Source organism: Zingiber officinale, chromosome 5B (assembly GCF_018446385.1).
Source record: "Zingiber officinale cultivar Zhangliang chromosome 5B, Zo_v1.1, whole genome shotgun sequence".
Taxonomy (NCBI): domain Eukaryota; kingdom Viridiplantae; phylum Streptophyta; class Magnoliopsida; order Zingiberales; family Zingiberaceae; genus Zingiber; species Zingiber officinale.
In genome coordinates, this window is record NC_055995.1 from 45,381,489 (window position 1) to 45,388,902 (window position 7,414).

The window sequence follows — 7,414 nt, forward strand, 5'->3', positions numbered from 1 at the left end:
AATTTTTTAATTAATTCCTTTGCATATTTAGTTTGATAAATGTATATTCCATCTTTAGTTTGTTTTATTTGTAAACCTAAGAAAAAATTAAGTTCACCAACCATACTCATTTCAAATTCATTTTCCATTAATCTAATCAATTCTTTTAAAAATTTAGAGTTATTTGATCCAAAAATTATATCATCAACATAGATTTGAGCTATGAAGATGTCTTTTTCTACAGTTTTTACAAATAGAGTTGGATCTATTTAACCTTGGTTGAAACCTTTGGATATTAAGTGATTTGATAATCGTTCATACCATGCCCTAGGGGCTTGTTTAAGTCCGTACAAGGCCTTTTTTAACTTAAATACATGATTAGGATATCCTAAGTCCTCAAATCCTGGGGGTTGGCTTACATAAACTTCCTCCTTAATAAATCCATTTAAGAATGCTGACTTGACATCCATTTGGTATAGTTTAAATCCTTTGTTTGCTGCATAGGCTAACAACATTCTAATGGATTCGAGCCTAGCTACTGGGGCATAGGTTGTTGGTTGCTACTCGGAAAACCTATAGGTTCCACTGTATAAAAATTTTGTACAAAGGTCTGAACCTTTTCCTAGCTACCATGTGTTCTTTTAAATTAAATTTTGGATCGCCTGCGGAACTTAACACGTTTGATCCAAAACTTAATCTATTTGTTCTTTTAGGTTTTGACTTGGATCTCCTGCGGAACTTAACACGTTCGACCCAAGTCTCCTTAAGTTATTAATTCCATTAAATATTAATTTCCATAAAAGGTTCCCAGTACTGACGTGGCGAGGCACATGGCCTTCATGGATATGGGAGCAACCACCACCGACTAGACAAAACCTTTAATAGAAAGCTAATATTTAATTTCCTAAAATAACTTTAGGTTAACCAAAGAGAGCAATAAAATCACAAGGAAAAGAAAGAAACAAAAGAACACAACTTCGAAAAAACATATTCGAAATTCTAGAACGTAAGCCTCTTATATTTGGTATTATTTCCATAAATAACTAGCATGATGCGGAAATAGAAATTACTAGTTATACCTTATAGAAAAACCTCTTGATCTTCTACCGTATTCCTCTTCTAACCTCAGACGTTGTGTGGGCAACGATCTTCCGAGACGAGAAACCACCAACCACCTTCTTCTCCTCCAAGCAAGGTTCGGCCACAAAGGAAGAACTTTACCAAAGAAGAAAATCAAAATACTAACCAAGCTCCAAGAGATGCTAGCTTTCTCTCCTTCTTCTTCTTCTTCTCCAAGTAGTATCCGGCCACCACAAGAACTCCAAGAAAGATGAAGTATTCGGCCACCACAAGAGGAAGAGAGGGAGAGGGTAATGGCCGGCCACAACACCAAGGAAAAAGGGAGAGAAAACAATAGAGGTTGTGTCTCATGAAGGCACCCCTACCCCTTCTTTTATATTCCTTGGCCTAGGCAAATTAGGAAATTTATTTACAATAAAATTTCCTTAATTTCCTTGACATGATTTATTTGAGAAAAATAAAATAAAATTTCCCAAATAAACTCTAATGGTCGGCCACATCAAGAGGAAGCAAATTGGACAAGTTTCAATCAACAATTAAAACTTTCCTTATTTGTTTCGGAAATTTTAAAATAAAATTTCTCTTTAAAAATCTCTTCATGGTTAATAAAAGGAAATATCTATAATTTTAATTTTATTAACATGTGAATAATTTTAAAGAGAAAATAAAATCTCTCCAATCTATAAATAAGGAAAGAGATCTAATCTCTTTCTTTAATCTTTTGTAAATCTTTTACAAGAGAGATATTTTAATTTTAATTCTCTTTAAATTATATCTACCACATAATAAAAAATTAAAATTAAATTTCTTTTTAATTTATTTTGGCCGGCCCTAATAGCTTGGGTTCAAGCTAGGGCCGGCCACCCAATTTCATACCTAGGCCGTCCCTAGCTTGATCCCAAGCTAGCTTGGCCGGCCCCTATTGGGTGGGTATAGAAGGTGGGTATAGATGGGTATAGAACTCTATAAATAAGAGGCTACGATAGAGACCGAGAGGAGGAATTGATTTTGGTCTCCTGATAAAATTAAGCATCTCGAACACACAACTTAATTTTATCAATGATAATTCATTCCACTAGAGAACTATCATTGAACTACCGCACCAATCCCAAATTACATTTTTGGGCTCCTTCTTATTATGAGTGTGTTAGTCTCCCTGTGTTTAAGATATCGAATGTCCACTAATTAAGTGAGTTACTGACAGCTCATTTAATTAATATCTAAGTCCAAGAGTAGTACCACTCAACCTTATTATCATGTCGGACTAAGTCCACCTGCAGGGTTTAACATGACAATCTTTATGAGCTCCTCTTGAGGACATTATCAACCTAGTATCTCTAGGACACAGTTTCCTTCTATAATCAACAACACACACTATAAGTGATACCATTTCCCAACTTATCGAGTTTATTGATTCATCGAACCAAATCTCACCCATTGATAAATTAAAGAAATAAATATCAAACATATGTGCTTGTTATTATATTAGGATTAAGAGCACACACTTCCATAATAACTGAGGTCTTTGTTCCTTTATAAAGTCAGTATAAAAGAAACGACCTCTAATGGTCCTACTCAATACACTCTGAGTGTACTAGTGTAATTGTATAGTCAAGATAAACTAATACCTAATTACACTACGATCTTCTAATGGTTTGTTCCTTTCCATTTTAGTCGTGAACTACTGTTTATAATTTATAAGGTACTGATAACATCATCTTCTGTATGTGACACCACATACTATGTTATCTACAATATAAATTAAATGAACAACTACAAACAAATGTAGACAATTAGACCAAATGTGATTCTTTATTCATAATGAATGTTTACAAAGCTTAGGCTTTCAGTATACACTCCAACATAGGTTTCATCATAGTCCAAACCTTCAACTTGGCTAAATCCTTTAGCTACAAGCCTAGCCTTATTTCTAATTATTTCGCCTTGATCATCTAGCTTGTTTCTAAATACCCATTTTGTATCGATTATTGATTTATTTGAGGGTTTAGATACAAGTTCCCAGACTTGATTTCTCTCAAATTGGGCTAACTCTTCCTGCATAGCTATGATCTAGTCCGGGTCAGGTAGTGCTTCTTCTATTGTTTTTGGTTCGATTTTAGAAATTAGGGCAATCTGACTGTGGATTCTATAGGAGGATCTAGTTCTGACTCCTAGATTTGGATCACCCAAAATTTGATCAGATGGGCGAGAGGTGCTGGCCCTAGTTGGTCTTATAAGTGGGTCAGGGGCTGGTTCCTCTGGTTTATTAAGATTTGGTTGAATTTCATCATCTTCTATATTTCTTGGATCAATATCAACATTCTCATTTATATTTGGTAGATTATTTTCTTCATCAAATATTATATTAGTTGTTTCTTCAACTTTTAGGGTGTTTTGATTGTAGACTCTATAGGTTCGACTGTTTGAGGAGTATCCTAAAAATATTCCTTTGTTAGATTTGGGTGTGAATTTTCTTAAATAATCTTTAGTATTTAAAATGTGAACTTTACATCCAAATACTTTTAAATAATTTAAGTTAGGAATTTTATGATAATATAGTTCATAAGGGGTTTTCTTGTGAAATTTGTTGATCAAAATTCGGTTTTGAATATGATTTGCAGTATTTATTGCTTCTGCCCAGAATTGGTGATTTAAATTATATTCATTTAACATGGTTCTAGCGGCTTCTTGTAGAGTTCTATTTTTACGTTCCACCAGACCATTTTGTTGGGGGGTTCTAGGACATGAAAATTCATGTTGATATCCATTTATCTTACAAAATTGGGTAAATTTATGATTTTAAAATTCCCCTCCATGATCACTTCTTATTCTTTTAATTTTAGTATCTTTTTCATTTTCTATTAATTTACAAAAGTTACTAAATATTTCATAGGTTTCATCTTTAGTTTTTAGGAATTTTACCCATGAAAATCTAGAGTAGTCATCAATTATTACTAAGCAATACTGGTTCTTGCTTAGTGACTTAGCTCCATGTGAATCAAATAAGTCAAGGTGAAGGAGCTCAAGTAAGGAGCTGGTTCTTTCAAGATTTGTTGATTTGTGTGTTGACTTAGTTTGTTTTCCCTGTTGACAAGCATTACAGATAGAATTTTCAATGAATTTTAGTTTTGGTAAACCTTTAACTAGACCATTATGACTCATTTTTGAAATGAGTCTAGTGTGAGTGTGACACAATCTTCTGTGCCACAAATCAGTTTCCTCTTCTTGTGTTAGAAAACACTTTGTTGAGGATGTCGGTAGATTAATTGAATACATATTATTTATCCTAAGTCCCTTAAGTAAGATTTCAGGATTTTCAATGTTTTTAACTAAACACCTGGTTTTGTCAAAAGTTACTAAGTATCCGCTATCACACAATTGACTTATACTTAGTAGATTAAACTTGAAATTTTCAACTAAAAGGACTTTTCGAATAATAAAATCGGAGTTGAGTTCGATATTACCTCTTCCGATTACCTTAAGTTGACCTTCGTTACCGAATGCAACTGATCCTAAGTTCTTGTACGTGAGTTTAGTAAACTTCAATTTATCTCCAGTCATGTGTCTGGAGCAGCCACTATCCAACATCCATTGATCCAATTCCTACATAGGAAGTGGTTGAGTTTTAAAATAATTTTGAAATTGAGTTTTTAAAATAATTTTAAAGTTGAGTTTTAAAATAATTTTGAAATTGAGTTTTAAAATAATTTTGAAATTGAGTTTTAAAATAATTTTGAAATTGAGTTTTAAAATAATTTTGAAATTGAGTTAAAAATAATTTTGAAATTGAGTTTTAAAATAATTTTGAAGTTAAGTTTTAAAATAATTTTGAAATTGAGTTTTAAAATAATTTTGAAATTGAGTTTTAAAATAATTTTGAAGTTAAGTTTTAAAATAATTTTGAAATTGAGTTTTAAAATAATTTTGAAATTGAGTTTTAAAATCATTTTGAAATTGAGTTTTAAAATAAATTTGAAATTGAGTTTTAAAATAATTTTGAAATTGAGTTTTAAAATAATTTTGAAGTTAAGTTTTAAAATAATTTTTAAATTGAGTTTTAAAATCATTTTGAAATTGAGTTTTAAAATAATTTTGAAATTGAGTTTTAAAATAATTTTGAAATTGAGTTTTAAAATAATTTTGAAGTTAAGTTTTAAAATAATTTTGAAATTGAGTTTTAAAATAATTTTGAAATTAAGTTTTAAAATAATTTTGAAATTGAGTTTTAAAATAATTTTGAAATTGAGTTTTAAAAATAATTTTGAAATTGAGTTTTAAAAATAATTTTGAAATTGAGTTTTAAAATATTTTTTAAAACTTAGTCATCTCACCCGATCTAAATTTTCAGTCAGAGAATCCTATGATTGATGTGAGATGATTTATTGTTGAATTCAGGAGTTTTGGTTTAACTTTGTGTTAGATTCAGATTTGGCTTTGGGTTCAACAAGTAAGCATTCTTTGGATAAACTTCTGAGTTATGGTGAGTCACAAGGAGCCCATTAAAGTAACCATGCCTTTGAGGTTTTCCAAATAGTCCTACCCATTGAACTTAATACCAATCCTTGGTCTAACTAGTCAGGATCCATTTAAGGGTAGCTTCGGTCAGTTCCACTTGGCCAAATGCACCAGGTCGAAGCCATATCTTCCTAGTCATGCGATGCCCAAGCTTCCCTAACGTACTATCATCCAAAAACTTCACCAGTACTGTGGTTCAAGTTAACCTTAGTCCGTTTTAATCTAACCTTAATTACCCTGCCGGGTAATCTACTCTTGTTTTACCCATTTCGGGTAGATTAGGTTCAGTTACCCTGCCGGGTAGTTTAGTTGGGGGTGCCAGCGAGTCTGGAACCTCCATCTTTATTTTGAGTTTTAATTTATGATTTTATTTTGACTTTCAATTTCGAATTTTGAATTTAACTTTAATTTTTAATTTCAATTTTGAATTTTGAATTTTAATTTTAATTTTTAATTTTTAATTTCGAATTTTGAATTTTAATTTTAATTTTTAATTTCAATTTCGAATTTTGAATTTAACTTTAATTTTAATTTCGAATTTAATTTTTAATTTTTAATTTAAATTTTGAATTTAGAATTTTAAATTTTAATTTTTAACTTCAATTTTGAATTTTGAATTTTAACTTAATTTTGAAGTTTATTTTATTTTTGAGTTTTGAATTCATAATTTAATTTCAATTTCGAATCTTTAATTTAACTTTAATTTCAATTTCGAATTTAATTTTTAATTTCAAATTTTGAATTTCAATTTCGAATTTAATTTTTAATTTTTAATTTAAATTTTGAATTTTGAATTTCGAATTTTAAATTTTTAGGATTGTTTTTTCTTTTTGCTCCCCCTGGATCATGGCCTCGATATGGTCTTTCGAGGTAGTATATTTGATCCTTCGGAACCTAGTATTGGCCAAGTCCAACTTGATTGACCAAGTTAGACTTGGAGACCCATGCTTGGACTGATTTAATACTTTGTTTGTTTATTAGTGATAAATAAGATCTATATTTACTTTTGTATCTCAACCCAGTTCTGTTGTAGACGGCTCTTTGTGTCCCAAGAATCAAGTCCAGATTCTTGGAGCCCAAAGTAAACCGTTCTAAGGTATTTTCTAAATCTTTAACCTTATTTGTTAAACATGAATTTTCTTCCTCAAGTTTTTGAACTTGAGTCGGAAATTCAGTCTGACTCTGGTCAGGTATGGGTTTGGTGTTAGCCTCTTCTTTAAGGACACTTACTTCCTTTAGAAGTACCTTAACTTTCAGGTTTGACTTAGCTAATTTGCGCAATAAATAGCTAACTAAAATGTTCAACCGGGAGATACTTACAGCGGGGTCTGGTCCTTCGGAAACGGATACGGATCCGTGGCTTTGCTCGGACTCTGCCTCAGACTCGCTCTCGCATCCGTATTCGACGACTTGGTCCCGGGCCATTAATGCGAGTAGACTCGTTTGTTCGAGCTCGTCGTCGTCGTCCTCTGATGAAGATTCGTCCCATGTTGCCTTAAGGACCTTTTTCCTTCTTTGCTTTTTGACCTCCTTCAGGTTAGGGCAGTTGGATTTGATGTGCCCTCTTTGGTTACACCCGTAGCATGTAACTTCAAACTTCATCTTTGTATTTTGTGGGCCTTCCTTTGATTTTACTGCCTTCTTTAGATCCCTTTTGTCGAATCCTTTCGTCTTGTAGAGCTTCTTCACGAGATTTACCAGCTCGGTTGTAATGTCACCTTCTTCATCATCAGAGTCTGGTTCAGCTTCCGATGCTGGTTCGGTTCTCCGTCGTGGTTTCGGTTCCCGGGTTCGGCTTGTACCTGCAACCAACGCAATACCTTTCTCGGTAGGCTGTGCA